This window comes from Planococcus citri, chromosome 4, assembly GCF_950023065.1.
Source record: "Planococcus citri chromosome 4, ihPlaCitr1.1, whole genome shotgun sequence".
NCBI lineage: Eukaryota > Metazoa > Arthropoda > Insecta > Hemiptera > Pseudococcidae > Planococcus > Planococcus citri.
Window position 1 is genome coordinate 57,140,244 of NC_088680.1, and position 23,889 is coordinate 57,164,132.

Consider the following 23,889-nt stretch of genomic DNA (forward strand, 5'->3'; position numbering starts at 1 on the left):
AAGTACCTAGAATAAGGAATGAAAAAAAATCAAAATTCTAGGAGTTATAGGAAATGAATGGAAAATTTCAAAGCTTCTTGAAAAGTGAAAAAAAAACGATTTTATGTAATTTTGGCAAAAAAAGGTCTTCCTGCAAATTTTGACTAAAAAACGTGACTTTGAGCAGAATTTTTGCAATTTCAAAGTTTTTGAGAGAATTTAACGACATACGAGGGAGTCGAGTCAACAATTTTCTACACCAAAATTACTCCAGGAAAACTAGAAAAAAATGAACATTCTGAAAGTTGCGGAAAATAAATAGGTGCGTTCTTTTTACCGTCAACTGTTGGATAATTTTTCAACTAGTTTATGTTTAAAAAATTTAGTTGAAACAGCGACGACGTCACAATTAATAAATTTGACTTGGTTTTCAACAAAACTCCTTTCCAAAAAGAACAAAAAACACTAAACTGTTGACTTTCACTAGAGTGCTGAACAAAATTCACGAGGTAATACATCAGATAAACATAAGGTGCGTTCTTTTTACCGTCAACTGTTGGATAATTTTTCAACTAGTTTATGTTTAAAAAATTGAGTTGAAACAGCGACGACGTCACAATTAATAAATTTGACTTGGTTTCCAACAAAACTTCTTTCCAAAAAGAACAAAAAACACTAAACTGTTGACTTTCACTAGAGTGCTGAACAAAATTCACGAGGTAATACATCAGATAAACATAAACAAACTCCTCAACTGATTCAACTCAACTTTGTAAACTGCTCTGGAGCAGTTTACAAAGTTGAGTTAAACTGTTTAAATTTTACGTAAAAAGAACGCACTCAACAGAAATCTGTTGAAATCCGTGACGTCATCGTTGTCAACAACTTTTTCAACTGAGTAAAAAGAACGACCAAAACTCAACTTTTCTCAACTTTTCTCAACAGTTGAATAAGTTGAGGTAAAAAGAACGCACCTATAAACAAACTCCTCAACTGATTCAACTCAACTTTGTAAACTGCTCTGGAGCAGTTTAGAAAGTTGAGTTAAACTGTTTAAATTTTACGTAAAAAGAACGCACTCAACAGAAATCTGTTGAAATCCGTGACGTCATCGTTGTCAACAACTTTTTCAACTGAGTAAAAAGAACGATCAAAAATCAACTTTTCTCAACTTTTCTCAACAGTTGAATAAGTTGAGGTAAAAAGAACGCACCTAATATTTGATTTAAAAAATTAAAAAATAGGATTTTTTGCAATTTTGTCAAAAAGCAGAACTTTTTTGACAATTTTGGTGGAAAAACAGAACTCTAAGCAGGAAGTTTTTTGAAATGTTTCAAGTTGAAAGGTGAGCGATAGGGTAAGGAGAGGAGACGATAGATCAAAAATTTGATGCCTTGCAAAATTTATCTGCCTGTAACACTTTCAATTTCAGAGATAGGCCATTTTGCAAGAGAATCTTTTTTATTTGTTCAAAAAATTGGACCAGAAACCATGGTCAAAAAAACATATTATTTTGTTATTTTTGGATCCTCTGTATGGCAGTCTGAAATTTCTCACAACACTCTGCATATGAAAAATGAAACACCAGGTACTTTGTAGTTGAATCACCTCGCAATATTTTTCCAACCCAAAGTCATTTCGACTGATTACGACTTCTGGGTCATACTGTAACATGTACTTGAGAAAGATTTAGGTAATTCTTTCGTAAAATCAAACTACTGGAATGTATTTACGACGAGTCTGCTAACACAATAATATACGTATGACTAGCCATATGTGACAAAGAGGTTATCAACACAGCACAGCGAAAGAACCGCCAGACACTCTTGAATAAAATTGTCCTCGTGACTCTAAATATTTACCCAGAATGAGCATCTTAGCATGACTAAGGTCGCGTACATACGTTGATCCAGACCACCAGAAATTTTTCTACATCTACGAATGATTGAAGAATTTTTTTGAAAATAAGGTTGAGGATCAATCAGTCAATCGCTTGTGGCGTTTTCATGCGAAATACGAGTATATATACATAAGATGGAATACATAATACTCAGCACACGTAGCACTTATATTACATTAAATCACTGGTTAGATTTGTTTAACCATATAGCTAATTAACCTTTAAATATGAATAAATTCTCCAGTTGACATTATATAGGTTATATCTACTTATCGATTACACGAGTGAATATTGACGAGGTCGTGTTGGCGGTATTGATATTTCATATATTTGAATAACTTATTTATGACATTTTAATTTCACGGTATTCGTCAATTTTACGAGCAAAAAATACCAGCTAAGTAGATACCTACCTACGTGGTCGTCGCTGCCGCCGCGGTTGCATGTTTCGTACTCTTAAACGAGTAATTATCCGCGGATAACGAGTCAATATTATTAAAATATCCCGCAGCTGAATGAATGACAGCTTTGAATTAATTTATCAAGCAGATAGCTGCAGATGAAAAATTCATATCTGCGATCCATTTTCAATTTATTAGATAACAGCGACAGCCTCCCGAGCGCCATCGCATCGCATCTACGTCTCGTTACTTATTCGTTAATCGTCGAGCGCAATTGTGCTGTGTGCTATGTGTATCAAAGACCGTCGGAGTCGGACGAGTTTATGTTTATGACAATCCGCCAGTGCATTGCGCTAAATGCTGGTTCATTTCCGGTAAATTTAGATCCATAGAGCCGAGGTCACGACAAACATTTCGTAATTTCTTCGACAGTCGGGAAGATGGAACGTATTTAGCGAGCCTTTTCCCTCTATTTAAATGGGTCTTATCGTGATCGTAATTGTATCACGGGCACTTGTTGAAACGCCATTCACGTAATCGTCGTGATTTATATTTCCCCCTGGCGGGCGATTGACGTATTTTCAAAATCTAATATCGCAAATCGCCATAACTAATGAGAAATTATATACGTGAAAAGATGAGACTATGTATGAGAGAATAGGAAACTTCCACCGAGGTAGTCTGTATTAAGTAGGTATATTGTATCGTAGGATCTCTTTGTGTATGATTTTCAACAGTTTTAAAAAGAGAGAAAAATGAAAGAACGAAAGAAAGAAAGAAAGAAGAAAGAGAAATTTCCCCTCTATGAATAACACTTTTGATCACTGAATCAATTTTTGAAATGTTGTATTCTCATAAGGGAGGCATCCCCGTTGGCAGATGAATGTTGAACTCGACATAGAAAAATTGAAAGAGCACCCAAAATACTTTACCAGAATTTTTCGATTTTTAACGAATATTTTCAGAAATTCAAAGGCCCATTTTCCACGAAAAAAAAAATCAAAATTTGGTAAGCAATGCCTCTTTATTTGTTAAATTTTTTTCGACCTCAACAACAATCTTGAAATCAATTTTGAAATGAAGGGGATCCAAATTTTGAAAAAACGCCAGAAAATTACACTTTCACGTTGTTTTTTACCAGCGATAATTTTTTCAGAATTTTTTGAAAACTTACCGTCACTTTGGCTTCATTGAAACTAAACTAGATCAACCAAACTTCAAGTGGCAAAGTTTACCTATTTTTGGATTTAAATGGATTTTTGAAAATTCAAAAAACTTAAAAGAACTGTCAAGTTTGGTTAATAACTAAACTTTTACTTTAAAATAACAAAAAGAGGCAAAATTTTACAAAAATTGCTCGAAAATTCGTTGAAACGTCATGAACATATTGAACACTGAAACATTGTAAGATTTCAGGAAAAATATTGCTGAAATACCTAAAATAAAATAAAATTGGCATTAAAATCACTGAAATTCATTTTTTTTTTTTTTTTTTTTTTAATGAAAAAAAGGTGAAATTGAGCAAAATTTGGTGAAAATTGCGATAAAATTTGTTGCAAAGCAAAAATCTAGAAAAACTCGGAAAAATTTCTCAAATTACAAAAAAATTACCTAATGAAAAATATGATAAATTCATCAATTGAATCGGTCAGTGCGGAAAGGGCATAAGTCCATTTTTGCGTTTTTCAGGAATAACAAAAAACTGATTCATTCAAAAATCAAAAAATTTCAGTAAACATGCTTAAGGTCATTGAAAGAGGACCCCAAGACACAACTTTTAGCGCAGTTTCCAAAAAAAAATATTCACGTCGTGCGCCAGTGCTGTTGCTGCCTAAACAAATGGGACTTAGACCCTTTCTGCACTGAATTGACAAAATTTCTTTCGAAATTTCTCGGGCTCGAATGGGGCTTGATTCTACATCTAAGTACATCATTTAGACTGCTATCCCGTTTAAATTGACCAAAAACCCCTTGAGTTCTAAGACTTTTTGTCGAAGTTGTTAATTTTTTCATCATTTTTCAGTTCAGAGATTAACTTAAATTTCAAAAAATGGTCTTCTCAAAAATGTTAGTTATTTTTCAAGGAATTTAAAAAATTTTACAAAAAAGTCATAAATGCGGATCCGCCCTTTTTCTGCGCCCAAATACCACTTTCCCGGCAGTTTTGCGGAAATCTGACATCACCAGTCGATCCGCCATACTTTGAAACCCCCATTTCCGCAAAAAATTTTTTTTTCAAAAATGTGACTTGTTACCTTTCCGCACTGACCGATTCAATTACTATCAACACCAACTTTTGAATCTTGCAAAATACATAAAAAAACAACGTTAGCTTGATGAAGAATCATAACTCATAAGTTGATTGTTCGTGCATGCTTATTCGTGGTATTTTTGAAAATAAAAACAACGTTAGCTAGGTGAAAAATCATTATCTTTAAAGTGGTTCTTGAAATGTATGCGTTAACTTGGAACCATTTTTGAAAAACAACGTTAATTAGATGGAAAATTATAACTCATAAGGTGATTTTTCACATCCATGTGTTAATTTGAGTAGTTTTTGTAAAACGATATTGGCTAAATGGAAAATCATTGCTTATAAGGTGGTTTTTGATGAAGAATCATAATTCATAAGCTGATTGTTTGTGCATGTTTATATAAGGGTATTTTTAAAAATACATACTTGAAAACAACGTTAGCTAGGTGAAAAATCATGTGGTTCTTGAAATGTATGCATTTACCTGAAACCATTTTTGAAAAACAACGTTAATTAGATGGAAAATTATAACTCATAAGGTGGTTTTTCACATCCATGTGTTAATTTGAGTAGTTTTTGTAAAACGATGTTAGCTAAATGGAAAATCATTGCTTATAAGGTGGTTTTTGATGAAGAATTATAACAACTCATTAAGTTGATTGTAAGTGCAAGTTTATATCGGGGTATTTTTTAAAATAAATAAATAAAAAAAACGTTAGCTAGGTGAAAAATCATAATTTTTAAAGTGGTTCTTGAAATGTACGCATTTACCTGAAACCATTTTTGAAAAACGTTAGTTGGATGGAAAATTATAACTCATAAGGTGATTTTTCACATCAATGTGCAATTTGAGTAGTTTTTGTAAAACGATGTTAGCTAAATGGATAATCATTGCTTATAAGGTGGTTTTTGATGAAGAATCATAATTCATAAGCTGATTGTTCATGCAAGTTTATATCGGGGTATTTTTGAAAATGAAAAAACAACGTTACCTAGGTGAAAAGTCAGTATCTCTAAAGTGGTTCTTGAAATGTATGCGTTTACTTGGAACCATTTTTGAAAAACAACGTTAGTTGGATGGAAAATTATAACTCATAAGGTGATTTTTCAAATCCATGTGTTAATTTGAGTAGTTTTTGTAAAGCGATGTTAGTGAAATGGAAAATCATTGCTTATAAGGTGGTTTTTGATGAAGAATTATAACAACTCATAAGTTGATTGTTTGTACAAGTTTATATCGGAGTATTTTTTAAAATGAAAACAACGTTAGCTAGGTGAAAAATCATTATCTCCAAAGTGGTTCTTGAAATGTATGTGTTAACTTGGAACCATTTCTGAAAAACAACGTTAATTAGATGGAAAATTATAACTCATAAGGTGATTTTTCAAATCTATGTGTTAATAGAGTAGTTTTTGTAAAACATTGTTAGCTAAATGGAAAATCATTGCTTATAAGGTGATATTTGTCATTTTTTCCACAATTAATGGATTTTGTATTCATTTTAAAGTGTTTTCAATCATGTTTATGGCTTTTTGATAGGTTTTAACAATGTTTCTTCCAGTTTTTGCAAACATTTGTTCCACATTGTACCTACTGTAATTTTATCAATTTTGGCAATTTTCAGAGATTTTAAAGTCAATTTTACAATTTTTATTACATTTTATGGAAGTTTTGCAAAATTTTATTCAATATTGAATTATTGATAGTATTTGACCAATTTTTGTAATTTTTAAAAGTTTTTTTGCTATTTATCGAGGATTTTTTTGTAAGTTTTTTCTTGAATTTTGCAATTTTTCATCAATTTTTATTCCAGAATTTTTTGTTACATTTTATTAAAATATTTTGTGAGATTTTTTCCCAAATATTGCACTTTTTCATCAATTTTTAATTAATCTTGTATAATTATGTCAATGTAAGTTTTTAAAGTAGTGTTGCTTAATTCAAAAATAAGCTACAAACCAAATTTCAGCTTTTTGATTTTGATTTTGTTAAATGCATATTTTTTTGTAAGAAATAGATAGGAAGGGAGTTGAGGTTTGAATTTTGGAAAAATGCACGAGTAGCATCTAAAATTTGTCTTAGAGGTGTATTTTTTGATACTTTTTGAATTTTTCTCTGTCCGATCCAAAATTTTCATATCATTCAAGAAAATCCTTCATCAGATATCTTTGATTTTAGAAGAATTCAATTTAAAGTGAATTTTTAGACAGAACATTGAAAAATCAATTCTTTTAAAAAATTGATATGGGTGTTTTTTTTAGATTTTGGTTCATTTTTTCATTAATACAAGATCAAAGTTCAATCTGTTTTTATTCCTTTTTTTTCAATAGGTATGCGTAAGTTTTTTCCTCCTCTCCGGCTTTCCGCACTTTTCCTCGTAAAACAGGGACACCTTGTAGATATGTGGTAAAAAATTGAAATTTTTTTATACGAATATTGACATTAAAGAAACAGTGATTTAACACACGGATGGAAAAAAAATCAATCGAACGTGATGATAGAAAGGAGAAAATTAATGGTACGTGGGTGATAATGAAACGATGGTCGTGCGCCAAGTAGGTAGAGGTACCAGTACTGCGCTGATTCAAGCAGATCATGTAACAATAGATATTAATTACGAGACGGGTAAAATTTTAATATTCTATTAAGACTTTTGAATACCCAATTCTAACGCGCCAAATAATAAACTACCTGTACATAAGTCTCTCGATATTACGCAACCATGAAAAGATCTTTTTAACACTTGATTTAATTAAACATTTCTCGTAAAATGTCCTATTATTATCGATAAGTACGCGCCTTTTAATGGTGGCATAATTACAAGCTTAAACACCACAGGGCGAAAATTTAATTAGACCTATTTACATTTTCAAAAAAAAAAACAACGTTTGTGCAACCCGAGCTCGGAGCTTGTTATATGCTTCCACAGCTAAGGTATACACAACTATAACAACTAAATCGCCCGAAACGATATTTTCGTTAATCTTTTATAAAGTATCAACAGATGTCAATGATGTATAAGCGTTGAAAGGTGTAACTCGTTTTTTCTCTTTAGATTTTCGCCAGAGGTCATATCTTATGGGTTATCGTTTTTAGAATATCGCGATTCGAGTCAGTTTTAAGATGATTATGGGATTTCTTCAGTATGAAATCACTTCAACCATCGTTGACGAGGGGGTGTATCTGAAAATGTTGCGTTAAATCTGGGGATTTGCCATACCGCCGTTGCATTGTGATGTAAAAACGTGCGATTAATAAGTCTCAAGAGTGTATTAGATTAGCATCTGTGTGTTTTCTATAGTCGTTCGAGCGTCGCTGTAATTGTTTAATTTTGAGTTTAATTATACGCAGGCTTCTAGCACGAGAGTAGAGGTATATACGAGATAAATCTGCAAAAGCAATGTTCCGTTTCAATGAGTTCATCTTGTCACTGTTGCGTAGAAAATTGAATGAGTTTTTTTTTTTTTTTTGAAAGAATATTTGTTTGTTTGGAATAACCACGTTACGGGTCAATTTCGTCATCATGCATATGTGTGTGAAATTAGTTTCTGAGGGGGTATGTTGGATATTGTGATGTAAAAAAGATAGGATTGATTTTCTTATGGTTATTTTTTTTGTATGTGAAATTACGTAACAAAAAAAAGTACTGTGCACTTCAGTGATGTTCTGGAACATCACAGATGCAAAAAAAATAATAATAAATAAAAATAAAACACAAAATAAATTGACGGCAAAATAGGTAAAGGAGTTCAAAAATATCCATTCTATAAAAATGTGATACCCAATTTTATGAAACTGTCGAGAAGAGTTGGAAGTCTTGAGCGAATTAAAATGACTGATGAAAAGTGAACTTTTCTTTAAGGCTCCAGAACGGTTTGAAAATAGTTGTGATCGATTTAGATGATCAACTTCAAAAGGTAAAGGAAAGTTTGCGTAACTTTCTACAGGATTTTGGAATTTTTGGAATTTCTTAATTAATTCAAGATTTTTTACTTGTAAAAAAAAAAAAAAAAATGAATTTTTCAACCACTCATTTCAGATTTGCATTTCTTTAAAATTCACCTACCCAAATGGATTTGAGAAAGATCTAGGCGTTGCTGAAGGCTTTGGATCAAGTCAAATTCAAAAAGAATTAAGTAGGTATACCATCAATTTGAGAAGAAAATTTTACCATTTGTTACAACTACTTCTGTCATTTACAAAATTTGCCAAGAATCGAAAAATCAATTTCAACATCTCAAAATTTGGTTCTAAGGTGTGGGTGACAATCGTTACATGTTCTCTCAGCGAGCCAAATTTCAACTAAACCGAAGAAGACAGCTTTAAAAGGTTCCCTTCAAGTCGATTAGTGATATAAGATGGTTTTAAAGTCCATCGTCATCACAATCCTATCAGCGCTGTTCAGGAAACGATGATCTCACAAAATACAATTTTTTCACTTTCAATTAATCTTAACATTTTAAAATCAAATGATAGGCTACAAAAAATTTAGCACGAAAATAAATGTTTTCTATTCCTAGTATGAATTGTTAAATGCCAACATATTTTTCTTTTGAAGTTATGACCTTTAAGATCAATTTTGAAATTTTGAAAATCACTACCCCCCTCCCCTCCTCCAAACATACCAATTTTTAGCACTTTTTGAATTGAGGAAGCCACCCCAAATGATCAGAAAACATGTTTCGAAAAAAGTTTTTTTTTTTGCCCTAGAGATGGTTGTTCTGGTTGGTAATTTGGTAGGTACCTATCACAAAACTGGTTTCAAAAGATGAGTAAGATAACTTTTTAATGGTTTAGAATATTGATCAAAACATTTGTTTTGTTCTATGATATTTGAGCATAATTTTTTATTGTTTGAAAATTATTGAACCGGTTTCAAAAATTGATTCAATTTTTTAATGGTTAAAGATACTTGTGAAGGTACCTATAGAAAATTTTCGGTCGTGTTTTTAATGGTCTAGAATATTGATAAAAAATTTTGATAAGTACGTTAGTACGTATTTTGATTTCTTAAACAGGTAAATTGGCTGTCAGGTTAGGAACCACTGAACCGGTTTCAAAAATTGTTCCTAATGTTCCTCATGAAGCGTGATTTTTCAGTGCTTCAAAATATTAATGTAAAACTTCGTTTCATTCATTTTTTTATTTTTCAAGGAGTTATCATCAGTAACTTAATGGTTAGGAACCACTAAACTGGTTTTAAATGGTTATTCTGCATAAAAATTGATTTTTAATGATTCAGAACATTGACATAAAACTTTATTTTCTGTTTTTATTTTTTACAAGTTACAATTAGTTGCTTTTTGGGAACCACCGAACCGGTTTCAAAAGCTCAACCATATTATTGGATATTTATTAAATGTGGAGGATATTCACAAATTTGTCATTATGCTCAAAAAGTTACTGGTTGCTGAGTTGGGATTGAGAACCACTGAACCAGTTTCAAAAATTGTTCCTCATGAAGCATGATTTTTCAGTGGTTCAGAATATTGATGCAAAACTTCGTTTCATTCATTTTTCTATTTTTCAAGGAGTTATTATCACTAACTCATTGGTTGGGAACCACTAAACTGGTTTCAAATGATTATTCTGCATAAAAATTGATTTTTAAGGATTCAGAACATTGGCAAAAAACTTTATTCTCTGTTTTTATTTTTTCAAGTTGCAATTAGTCGCTTGTTGGGAACCACTGAACCAGTTTCTGGTTACTGATTGGAAGCCACTGAACCGGTTTCAAAAGCTGAACCGCATTATTACTTAGCTATTTCTTAAATGTGGAGGATATTCACAAATTTGTCATTATGCATTTATGCTCAAAAAGTTACTGGTTGCTGAGTTGGGATTGGGAACCACTAAACTGGTTTCAAATGGTTAATCCGCATAAAAATTGATTTTTAACGTTTCAGAAAATTGGTATAAATCTTGATTCCCTGTCTTTCACTTTTTCAGGAGTAGGTAGAGTTACCTACTTGTTGGGAACCACTGAACCGGTTTCAATAATTGTATCTCATTATTAGCCATTTTTCAAATTTCGGCGATATTTCCAGAAAATATTTTTTCATTATCCTAAAAAATTACTGATTGCTGAATTGGGAACCACTGAACTGGTTTCCAACAGTTGATCTGCGCCAAAATTAATTTTTCAACTGTTCAGAAAATTGGTATAAAATTTTTTTTAAAAATAATTTTCAAAGTATGTAGGTAGTTCTTAGATACCAATTTAGAACAACAGAACCGGTTTCAAAGTTATACCACATGATTGGTCATTTTTCAAGTATCATGGATTTTTCCAACATTCCAACAAATCATCTCCAAAACTCATGAATCCGTAGCTATTTTTTCTCCCCTTCTGAGCTCATTTTTTCACCAATTTTTTTCCTTTAAAAATTTATGCAAGTACAAAATCTATTTCCATCCTTAAAAAACACGAGTATCCAGTAACTTTACAAGTCAACAATATCCCAATACGACGGAATGGAATTCGCAACAACTTGAAACAAAATCGAACATTTTAATGACCGTATAGAACAATTAAATTCACCCAAGAACTAGGTTAAATAATTAATTCTCACGTTTTTTATAGATTTTATATAATGACTGCAGATCAATCGCGCTCCTATACGACCTTTTTTTTCCACCCATACCGTAGTTAATTTGTACCAGGGCGGATTTCCAATAACAATTAAATCTTTCCTTCTCGTTTTTTTTTCTTAATAATCTGCGTGATACAATTCACCCGGATTATGGTAAATAACAAAACATGATGGCTTTGGGCGTTGTGGGATTTGTAAGGTCCTCTCTCGTTAACTACCTATAGGTACCTACGATACCACAGTAAAATACCAAGTTCGTGATTAGGACCGATTATTTATTATGAAACCTTTCTCTGTGCTCTACTATAACTTATTGCACAATATACCAACAACTGGGCACTCCCTTCAGCAAATACTACTATAGGCATTGCCATGGCATAGAGAGTAAAAAGTCTGGACAATATTTACGCGTTGATCGTTGGTAATTTACCACCATTTATAGCAGTTTAATCATAAGTGTAGCATGCGACCAGATTTAAAACGATTTTAAATCGTAGATAAGTAAGTATCAAGTTCGCTCTGCGGACGACGACGGTGCAGATTCAACCAGGGTGATACTTTTATTCGGCTTGATTCAAAGTGTAATTATCGCGTGAAATTCCGTTATGTACTTCAACACGTTCTGGCAAGAATGTTAAAAAATTTGTCCAAGAATTACGCGACTGGTACTCTCAGCTCAGTTGCTGCTGTCCGTATTGCAATAATTATCACTTCATCGCAACTGGTTTTACTTTTTTCGTCATTTGTCTCTCGCCTATGAGATTCTTATCCTCTCTATGGCAGGTATACTAAAGACTCTAGAGAGGTACTTATAGTTGCTCGCACATAATACCCGATACGTCTCTTCTCGCGAGTTGAAATATTTAATATTAATTTTTCAAATTATCAGTAAGATGTCGAAGCTCGATGAAACACGACGTACGCATAATACATATGTGAATGTCAATTCAACGCGCGATAAAAGTAAAAGCAGCGAGATTTTCTCCTCGTTCGAGATCTTCTCAATGATAAACTTTCGAACAAGGTACTAACATATGTAGCAACAATTGAAGATGACGTTCTAAGTATTTGAATTCTTCTCTAGTCCCATACACATCTCTCTATACTTTGCTACAATATATCATCTTGCTGGCGAATTGACAGGCACACACACGAAAAAAAATTTCATAAACCCTCTGTTCCAACGGCACGTCGGTCGGCTTCATTTCAAACCTACGCAAATAAGTAGGTACCTAACACATGACAAGAAAATGAGCTCGTAATAAATATACCTATAAGGAACAGACTACAAGAAAATTTAAAACTACCGCGATACTGTTCTTTTTTTTACCATCATTACCTTTTAGGTTGGCAGAAAAAACAACAACGCCTCCGTGTGTTGTTTTTATACGATTAAAAAAAAAAAAAAAAAATAGGAAAAAACCAAACCACACGATCTAGTAAATTTATATAAACCTGAGACTCGAAGTTCAGTAACCCGAGATGTGCGAATTTCGGCGCTATAAGATATGGTATTTCAATAGCAACCACCTAGTTTCTGCCTAACTTATCTTTTCATCGATGTGTATCTCTGAAGGTTGAGGCGCTTCCAATAGCCTCCAGATAATCATAACTTCATTTCGTAGGTATATACCTAACTAATTTACACGACCGGTTTTTACACAATTTCCACATTTCGCGAAATTACGTCCCAATACCTACAGAAGATGCGATAACACCTAACGGAATATTCGAAATGCATGCATTATTTTCGTCATTTTTTGCCACTGCTTTTCCACCATTTTGGCGACAATATGCTAATTGATATAACTTTTTATGAGAAATTTGATGGTTTTAACACGCCTCTGTCGTGCATTTTTGTTCGTATAGTGTCTGGGTGAAGATGCGAGTTGAAAGAGAATCCAATCCAACGATGTGGTTAATGCGTTTATTTAACAGTTATACGAGTAGCTGGGTTACATGTGAGCGGTAAAATGATGACTAAACGAAAAGTATCCGAGGTGGCCTTCAGAAGGCCAACGAATAAAGTATTTTTTGGAAGCTGGATGCAATTTACACGGCGCTAATTTTATATTTTTGCAAGTCTTGAGTAACTGTGATAAGGTGGGAATGCTTTTTGCATCAGTTCTGCTAAATTTTTATTCCAAGAAAAGTGTATTTAAATTGGCAATTTTCAAAAATCACGATCCATTTTAATAATTCGTTTTCTTTTCTCATTCTTTGCACAGTCAATGCTCTAGAGAAAAATAACTACATACTTACCTACATAACAAAGGTCGCAAACATTTCTAACAAATGTTACAAAAATGCAGTAGTAAAAAATTTAATTTTAGAGCTCATTATATCTTCACAATTCTACCACCTTTCAGCCCCCCCCCCCCGGAGACTGGGGTATCAGAATATGGGGGTTTCATGGGAAAATACATGATTCATATATTATGTATCTTATCAGAACGCACAACATACCTAGGTATGTATTAATTCTTTTGAATTTTTCATGAGAGTAGAAGTAGAACACCTTCAAAAATGCAAAAAAACAGTTTTCACAATTTTTCACACCCATAGCGATCAGTTTAGGTCGGGGAAATTTTTCCAAGGATACCCAAAAATATACGATGACCTAAATTTGACCCAATTCGTCATTTTCCACATGTTTTATGAAATAATATTGATCAAATGATCACCATTTTGAGCATCTCAGATCGCCCTTTCACATGCTGGGCTAAAGCTGAAATTAATGTTGAAACAGGCAATATATTGGAATTTGAATTCAAATAAATAGAATTTTCCTCTACTCAAGAAGTCAATAAGTATTCCAAAATTGTTAAAAAAATTTCAAGTTGCAATTTTCAAACAATTTTGCGGTTTTTATATTTTAAAAATGTTGCATTTTTGAATAATGTTGCAATGTTTCAATTTTTGAAAAATGCTGTGATATTGCAATTTTTGAAACATGTTGCAATGTTGCAATTTTTGAAAAATGTTGCAATGTTGCAGTTTTTGGAAAATGTTGCAGTGTTGTAGTTTTTGGAAAATCTTGTAATGTTGAATTTTTGAAAAAATGGTTGCAATGTTGCCATTGTGGAAAAAAATGTTGTAATGTTAAAATTCTTCAAAAATGTTGCAACGTTGCAATTTTTGAAAAATGTTGCAATGTTGTAGTTTTTGGAAAATCTTGTAATGTTGAATTTTTGAAAAAATGGTTGCAATGTTGCCATTGTGGAAAAAAATGTTGTAATGTTAAAATTCTTCGAAAATGTTGCAACGTTGCAATTTTTGAAAAAATGTTGCAATGTTGCCATTTTTAATAAAAAATGTTGCAATGTTGCGGTTTTTAATTAAAAAATGTTGCAATGTTGTCATTTTTGATAAAAAAATGTTGCAATGTTGCCATTTTTGAAAACTGTTGCAATGTTGCGGATTTTAAAAAACGTTGCAGTGTTGTATTTTTAAAAAATGTTGCAGTGTTGTATTTTTAGAAATTTTTTGAAAAAATGGTTGCAATGTTGTCATTTTGGAAGAAAATGTTGCAATGTTGCCATTTTTAATAAAAAATGTTGCCATGTTGACGTTTTTAATAAAAAATATTACGATGTTAACGTTGAAACTCGTAAAAAATGCTAAACTCGTAAAAAATGTTGCAATGTTGCCATTTTTGAAAAATGTTGCATTATTACAGTTTTTTAAAAATGTTGCAGTGGTGTAGTTTTTTGAAAATTTTGTAATGTTGAATTTTTAAAAAAATGGTTGCAATATTGCCATTTTGGAAAAAAATGTTGCAATGTTGCAATTTTTGAAAACATGTTGCAATGTTGCCATTTTTAATAAAACAATGTTGCGATGTTGCAATTTTTAATAAAAATAGTTGCGATGTTGCCATTTTTAATAAAACAATGTTGCGAAGTTGCCATTTTTAATAAAAAATGTTGCGATGTAGGATGTAGCCATTTTTAATACAAAATGTTGCATTGTTGAAACTTGAAATCCGTGAAGAATGTTGCAATGTTGCCTTTTTGGAAAATGTTGCGGTTGCCATTTTTAATAAAAGTTGTTGCGATGTTCTAATTCTTAAAAAATGTTACAATGTTGCAATTTTTGAAAAATGTTGCAATTTTTGAAAAATGTTGCAATGTTGCGATTTTTAAAAAATGTTGCAATGTTGCGATTTTTGAAAAATGTTGCAATGTTGCCATTTTTAATGAAAAATGTTTCGATGTTGCCATTTTTAATGAAAAATATTGCAATGTTGCAATTTTTGACAAATGTTATCTACAATTTTTTTAAATGTTGCAGTTTTCAAGAAATGTTGCAATTTTTAAAAAATGTTACCAACAAATGTTGCAATTATTTATGAGAAATGTTGCAATTTTTAAAAGAGATTGCAATATTTATAAGAAGTTGCAATTTTTGAAAAGTTTGTTGCATTTTTGAAACGATTTTCTTTAAACTCGCAGGGATGGTAGATTACTCTTCAGGGTTGTGGACTTTTTCAATGAAAAGTTTTACAAAACTGAGAAATCCATAAATCCTCCAGAGGTGCAAAAGTATAGCGTGTACACAAAGTTTTAGCTTTCTGCAACTTCAACTTGAATAAATCCTAATTTTCATGAAAAATAATCCAAATTTAAATTCAAAAAAATTGAAAAATGAAATTCACTACCTCGATTTATTGTTCTTGCGACGCATTTTTCGAATTTTCTTCCAGCTCTACTTTGCCACATTAGGAACAATTTTTATCGGTGGGATAGTTCCCTTTGAGGTTTGAATTTTTTCGAAAATACTACCCCTTCAAATCCAAAATAGGCATTACACATGTTTCCCAAGGAATTCTATTTCATTTATTCTATCTTTTGGCGATAGCTTGTTAAGTCAAACTAGGACACCCAGTAAATAATAGTTTGATTTATACCTATTACACTTGTTTTCGCCATTACCCAAAAGTTTAATTATATTAATCATTGGATTCGACCGAACGTCACGTTTAAATAGCACAATAGAATCTTCCGCGATTGCATTTTACGAGTATTTTTTCGTTGGTCATTTACAAAAGGTAGGTTACAATAATATAGATGATCGAATTATACACTTACATGAATATGTTCACCCACCGCTACCGGAGTGCACACATTGTTACATATACCCCCATCCGTACACTCATTTGGCATAGTATTACATAAATTTTTCCATAATAACCGTCTTATATTATACCTACTCTCTTAGTGCAATTATTTCAAATCATATTGTAACAAAATAGCGGCCGGTGATACTCGTATATTTAGCAGGTGGTCCGCAGCAGCCGAGCCGCACTCGGCGTGTCTATAATCTTAATATAATTACCGCCTCATTCATCATTTTAATGTGGAAAAGCCTTGGCGATTCGTACCTTAGTATATTAGAGATCAATGTATTTTTTTCCCCTTCGTGGTTCATCATTTTAAATCGGTTAATGTCCATCGATGATGTAATTCGTGCAGGACGATTCGTTTTTAACAAGGTGAAAGCGCATGGCAATGTTTCAAAATATTCGACAATTAATCGAATACCGACGTGAGGTGTCGAATTAATATGATTAGTACGATTCCCGGATGCGATGATTGAAGAATATTATGCATTTGTATATCTCTATCTACTATACGACTACGAGTACTCGTACCAATGTGACGAAGGAAAGCTACCAGCTACCGGATAACGAAGCGTGGTAATTCGTCGTTCTTCTTTTCGTCTACAATTGGTCATTTTTCAAGAGGATTATAATATTTTCGGTGTAGCAGAGTTCTTCATCGTCGTGACAATTTTCTAATCCATTTTGAAATGAAAAATGATCGTAGTCAGAAACCGGGCTCTCGCTGAAGAAATAAAGGTAAACCCAAACCTGTACAAAGGTTACGTTATTCCGTAATAATTATTCCTGAAATCTTAAAACTTTTCCAATCATGGAATCAACTCGACTTTGGACTCTTCAATTTGCATATTTCAAAGAGGCAATTAAAGCTGACCACGGTTGAATTGAAATCTACTTGCTAATTCGAGTTGGGTTATTTTTCTAATTTAATATACTTTTCAAATCATCACAAATATAGTACTGGGAAGCCTGAGGTGATCACGAACATAGTAGTGCATAACTTTCAACAATGTATAAGCTATATACGAAGCATCGATCGAGGAAAAAATTTCAAATTATTGGCGATCCTTGAAATAAAAATTACTTATTCGTCTACCTGTTACAATCATGATGCATTCTGGGATGTAGAAAATAGTATACGTAGGTACGTATGACCAACTATCGTGATTTCTCGACGTTGGAGAATTCTGCTATTAAACGTCTCTTCATTAAAAAGCCCATTAAAACGGTACCTAGGCTTTGAAAACTAGTTCGCACCTGTAGCCTTATGATGATGACGAACCAACAACGGTTCGACAATAAAAATTAAAAAAAGCTACAAAACAAGCGTCGGCTAAATCGTTCTAATAACGGAGACGCGACGATATGTCACGGTTAAACGGATGTTTTGGTATGAACTTTCTCATCATTGGATTAAGTGGAAACTGGACTGCAGTCGTCCAGGGAATCAATAGTGAAATCTTTACATGTGTACGATAGCGGTTTCGAGTAGCGATATTGCAAAATATTTACAAATATGCGTAATGCTGCAGCAGAATATATACCTTCGGTGATTATGGCGATGATGATGATAGGTATAAATGATAAAAAGAAAAACATACACGTATACAAAAATCGCTCTATAAATCTGTACCATATACTAAGATCTTAATGGCATCTTTCGTTTGCGGTCAAGAAAGTAATATAACGGTAATTTCGCTATTTCAAAACCTACACATCTGTTGTCAATGAAAACACCCACACTTTCTTGAACCTTCGACTTTGGCTTCGTCCAGCTCCAGATCTGGCAATGGGTTTTGTCGTATTATATTATGTGTGTACTGTACTCATTCCGTAATCATTTTCATTAATCAAAATACGCCGAAAAATATTCCAGGTACTACAATACCTAATCGTATATGTATGCCAAATGGTCTCATAAAATAAAAAAAATAATGTTACATATACCCTATAGATATTAGTAGGTAAAGCTATATGTAACAGCACACCACTATTAGGCATACTATTTACCTATGCGCTATAAGAGAAAGACTTAGGTATAGAATGACCATAAAAATGGCACAGTATTTTGTTTATAGAGCCCTTTTTATGGTAATTCACGCGTATTGTAGGAGTATTTATTGTGGGCTAACCTTCGAAATGGTTTCGCAAATTAGCCGCTCTAAATGTGTTAAAACAACGCGGTATATACGGAATTAAAAGCTAATTTAACCAGTATCCTGCTGACGAGGAGGGAAACTTACATTATCTACCAAAAACGCCGCTATGAGAATCATAAATAAACACCTACGAAAATTCGTTTCTTTATTGTTCGCGCATTTGTAGTGGGATACACACGATTATTTCCTATGGCATAGGTTTATGACATCGCGTTATATTATCTGTACAAATCGAACTGTGTCATTTTTTTCACGATTTACCTAACCTCACACCGAGCTCGTTTGGACCTAACCTAACCTAACATAACCCACTACAATGTATCCCACTTTCGTTGCTAATGAATTCAATTAGTTTAATTGATTGAGTTTCTGTTTTCTAATATGAAGATTAGTTGCTTCCTACTCGATTTCCCTTTGAAAAGACAAATGCAAGGGGAAACTCTTTTGATGAGTTAAATTAATTAACTTTCCTAAATTCAAAATAAAATTCATAACATTGAAAAAAAATCAATTTTCAATTTTCAGCAAATTTTTCTAAGAAGAAATAATATGTTTGAGCGAAATTTTTGTACAAAAAAAGTGTGAGAAACTCAATCTCACAAAATGATATCATGCTAAAGAGCAAAAAAAAACGAATGTTTCTAAAGCAAAAAAATTGAAATATTTTTCCAACTTTTCAAAAAAGGCCTTGGAAAATTGGAAGAACACTGCGGCAAATGGCTTGACTGGATTTGATCAGGTCTACAGACATTCCATGGATGCACTTTCATCTGGAAAAATCTAATCTGATCTGATCAGATCAAAACTTTGATCCGATTAGATCTGATCAGAGCTGATTAGATCCAGTAAGGAAGACTTGATCGAACCTGACCAGATCAGAATAGATATCACATCAATTCTGATTAATAAGGCTAAATCACATCTAATCAGATATCTATCTACAGACATTCGATGGATCCATTTGAGCTGACCAGATCATACCAGATTTAATTAGATCCAGTCAGATGAGAGTTCTGATCACATTAGATCTGTTCAGAGTTCAGACCTGATCAGATGCAATAGGAAAGACCTGGTTGGATCTGATTAAATCAGATTTGATCACATCTAGACATTTAATGGATCCAATTTGACCTGACCAGATCAGACCAAGTTCGGTCAGATGAAAGTTTTAATCGAATCAGATCTGTTCAGACTTACAAGCAAATCTCATCAACTTGTCACCTCCGATTTGGCTGAAATTTGATTCACTGAAAGTTCATGTCACCAACGTCTCAAAATTAAATTTTCAGATCCCAAAATTAATTACAGCGCTTTCTAGAGCGATTCTAGTTTACTGGAGAAAAGTTAATGTCTGCTGGAGGCTCCAGGTCATCTCGAAAATGGTTGCAATCACATCGGGAGGGGGGAGTGAGGTCAATTCTAGAATATAGGCGAAGTTTTGAACAGTTCTCTCTAGAAATATGCTCCACTGGAATTTTTTAAAATATGGAATATCCAACTTGTAAAAAAATACTGCGTGAACTCGTCACCTTGGATTTGCAATTTAAACTCCACAATAGATTCAGAACATCAAACTTATGGTAGGATTAAAATTTCAGCTGCTGAAGTTAATTGTTACAAGGCCTTCTGGAGCGATTGCTGGAGAAAAACTAATAACTGCTGGAAGCTCAGATCGTCTCGAAAATGATCGTAATCGATTCGATAGGTTGATTTTAGTATTCAAACCAAATTTAAGATTTCTATTTCGTGGTTTACCATTTTTATAAAAATGCTTTTCAGTATATGGGCTATTTTAGCAATTTCTTAAAATTCACCAAAATTCGAAAAATCAATTTCGAGAGCTGAAAATTTGGTTCTGAGGTGTGAATGACATGAACTTTCAGTGAGGCAAATTTCAGCCAAATCAGAGATGACGAGTTGACAAAGTTCTCTTGTTAGACCGGATCAGATACATACAATAGGGGAGACCTGACTATGATTGGATCAGACCGAATCTGAATAGATCTGATCAAAACTGATTGATCAGGCCAGATGACATCTCATCAGATCCTGACATTCTTCTTATCCACTAAAAAGATTCGAACAGATCATACAGATCCGAATTTTGACCGAATTACATCTGTTCAGGCCTGATCAGATGCAGTCATTTTCCTCCGAGAATCTTAAATCTTATTGGTAAAAAATAAAATACATATTTGTATTATCGCGTCAACTTTCCACGGATTTGATTCAGTAGTTTTAGTCGTTTTCGAACGATCAAATCGTTCGCGAACGAATTGGGTCCAGTTTTCAAAAATTGGATTATAAATTTAAACTGTGAAGTTTTGTCAAGTCATATAAACTTAATTTAATTTTTCAGTGATTCATTCGTTCGCGAACGATTTTTCTAATCTGAGCAAATCGTTCGCGAACGAATCCTTCGACATTTTTATTGAAAGATTGAAATAATGTTTTGTTTTGATACATAGTATCGGGTCACCTTTCCATGGATTTGATTCAGTAGTTTCAGTAGTTTTCGAACGATCAAATCATTCGCGAACGAATTGGGCCCAGTTTTTAAAAATAGGATTATAAATTTAAACTATAAAGTTTCGTCAAATGTCATCTAGACTTAATTTTTATTTTTTAGTGATTCATTCGTTCGCGAACGATTTTCCCAATCTGAGCAAATCGTTCGCGAACGAATCATTCGAAATTTTTATTGGAAGATTGAAATAATATTTTGTTTTGATACATAGTATCGGGTCATCTTTCCATGGATTTGATTTAGTTAGTTTCAGTCGTTTTCGAACGATCAAATCGTTCGCGAACGAATTGGGTCCAGTTTTTAAAAATAGGATTATAAATTTAAACTGTGAAGTTTCGTAATGACATCTTAATTTGATTTTTCAGTGATTCATTCGTTCGCGAACGATTTTTCCAATCTGAGCAAATCGTTCGCGAACGAATCATTCGAAATTTTTATTGAAAGATTGAAATAATGTTTTGTTTTGATACATAGTATCGGGTCATCTTTCCACGGATTTGATTCAGTAGTTTCAGTCGTTTTCGAACGATCAAATCGTTCGCGAACGAATTGGGTCCAGTTTATAAAAATAGGATTATAAATTTAAACTGTGAAGTTTCGTCATGACATCTTAATTTGATTTTTCAGTGATTCCTTCGTTCGCGAACGATTTTTCTAATCTGAGCAAATCGTTCACGAACGAATCATTCGAAATTTTTCTTGAATGATTGAAATAATGGTGTTTTTTTGCTTTGTCGTGTATTATTTGATTTTTTTAAAAAGCGATTCCATCCTTATCGAATGATTCATCGTTTCTGAGCGAATCGTTCGAAATCGAATCAATTGGAATTTTTGTTGAAAGATTTGTGGATGTCAAGTTTTATGGTATAATTTTTGATCTTGGTTTGATTTATTGGTGATTCATTCTTTCGCGATCGATTTTTCGCCTGTGTGATGCCATCATGATTTTTAAAAAAATATTTTAACCAATTTCTGTCATTTCCAAAAAATTTCAGATAAATTTTGGTATTTTATTAATTTCCCTCAGTTTTAATTTTCAACCATTTTCACGCCATAAGTTATCAATTTCAAAATACCTAAGGAAGAATTCTGATTCGTCGAAATAAATGCAACTTTAATCATCTATCTTTCCAAAAGAAAACTGTTAGATATGTATAATAAGTTGTACTCACACCACTCGAAAAACCGTGCTCATCCTTTGAAACTTTTCTTCTCAATTTCTTCCAAAAATCGTAATATTTTTTCTCTTTGTTTCTCGAAACATTGATGACGAATATTCGAATACGAATATAATTTTGCATCACTTTTCATCATTTATTATTGTTCGATGACTTGAACAAAATCATAGGTAGGTACCTGCAACAAATCATTAATATTGTGGTCAAAAATCCATTAGAAGAAAAACACAAAACAATATAGGTACCTAATGTACCTCTCGTAATTTAAATGGAATATCAAATTATGTGGAAGAAATAAGATGAGGTAACCGTCCCATAATGTATCAAACGCGACTATATTAATACACAGTTCATTGGACCGACGAAGACCTCTACATTACAGAGTGACAAATACCTACCTGCTCTCAAAGTTGCGCTACTCGTCGTAATTCGAGCCGAGCAAAAACTCGAATATTTCGAGAAATTGACCACATTATACTACATACATTATACAGTCTCGATACGAAAATAAAAATTCCAACACTTTCGTCACTTTATTACGGTAAATTACCAAAACGTGCCCGACTGCCAGGTGATTTCCTCAAAACAGACGAAAATTGCACACAGCCCCCGAAGGCGCCACGCCACAACAACAACAACACGAGTAGGTACAGCAACATCATCTTTGCAGTGTGGGAACACGACAAAAAGTAATTATTGCCATCTAGAAAATTACATTTTTGACCTATTGTCCGCTAGATACGTTTTTCAGATACGCAGACCTCACACGTATGTATTAAAAAATCACAACTATATGATCGTGCATCGACGATGAATTAAATTCAGATCGATACAATCGTAAAAAAATAAATGTCAATTAGATTGTAAGAAATGGCAGTTTATTGTAGCGAAACAAAAAGAACCATTTCATGCAGCGAGATTAATTTCATGGCGGGTGGTTCGGAATATTAAATTTTTTCATTCTCATTTTTCAATATCATGCATGTTTCGTTCGTCTCATCATCGTCTCATCGTCTCGTCTACTAGATACACGTTGAGTCGAGATTTTTAGCATCTTTAAATTTACGAGTAGATAAATATGCAAACGATTACGTAACTCGAGGAATTCCCTTCGTTAAAAAAAAGAACTTGGTATTGTCACCTTTGAAGAAGAAGAAAAAAAAATACTAACAAGGTGAAAGAAACGCGTTCGTCGGCGAGTGAATGTAATACCGTGAAAATACCGGCAGCTAGTTCATCGGTTGAAGCTTGTTACAAAGTCAATCAGCACTTCTTTGAAGATTTTATCGCTTCTTTTAACCGTATATACGCGTACTATAGTGTATAGGCTATGATTACAGCAGCATTACGAATAGAAAAAAATCATTGGCGTACATGTCAGCGTATACCTTTACCTATACAGCATGTGTGTACGATGCGAAAGCACACACACACACGACAGCATACGTATTATACACAGAAATCAATGCGTGTTAAATATTTGTACCTAGTTGCTATTTTTAAGAATTAATTAATGTAGGAAAAGAATTATAAAAAGCCCCAACGTGCTTGATTACGGGCGAGATTACTGTATAAAAGAAGGTGAACCACTTTAAACCGCTGCTATACGTATTAAGATTCGGTAATATATCTAGACATTAATGTGCGAACACTAGTGTAACGAAGTCAAGGTGCAATAATAGATACTTTTTTCCTATTATTTGTTATATCGCAACTGTGTTTTCATTTTTACTCGTAGCTGCACCAAAGAAGTTATTGACCTACATTATACACGA

At 32.9% G+C, this 23,889-nt stretch overlaps 1 protein-coding gene across 1 annotated transcript in view; it reads left to right on the forward strand.

Annotated features, from left to right (window-relative positions):
• Positions 1–23,889, forward strand: part of Cda5 (Chitin deacetylase-like 5) — a 115,722-nt gene that overhangs the window by 22,906 nt on the left and 68,927 nt on the right. The gene's annotated exons all lie outside the window — the stretch shown is intronic.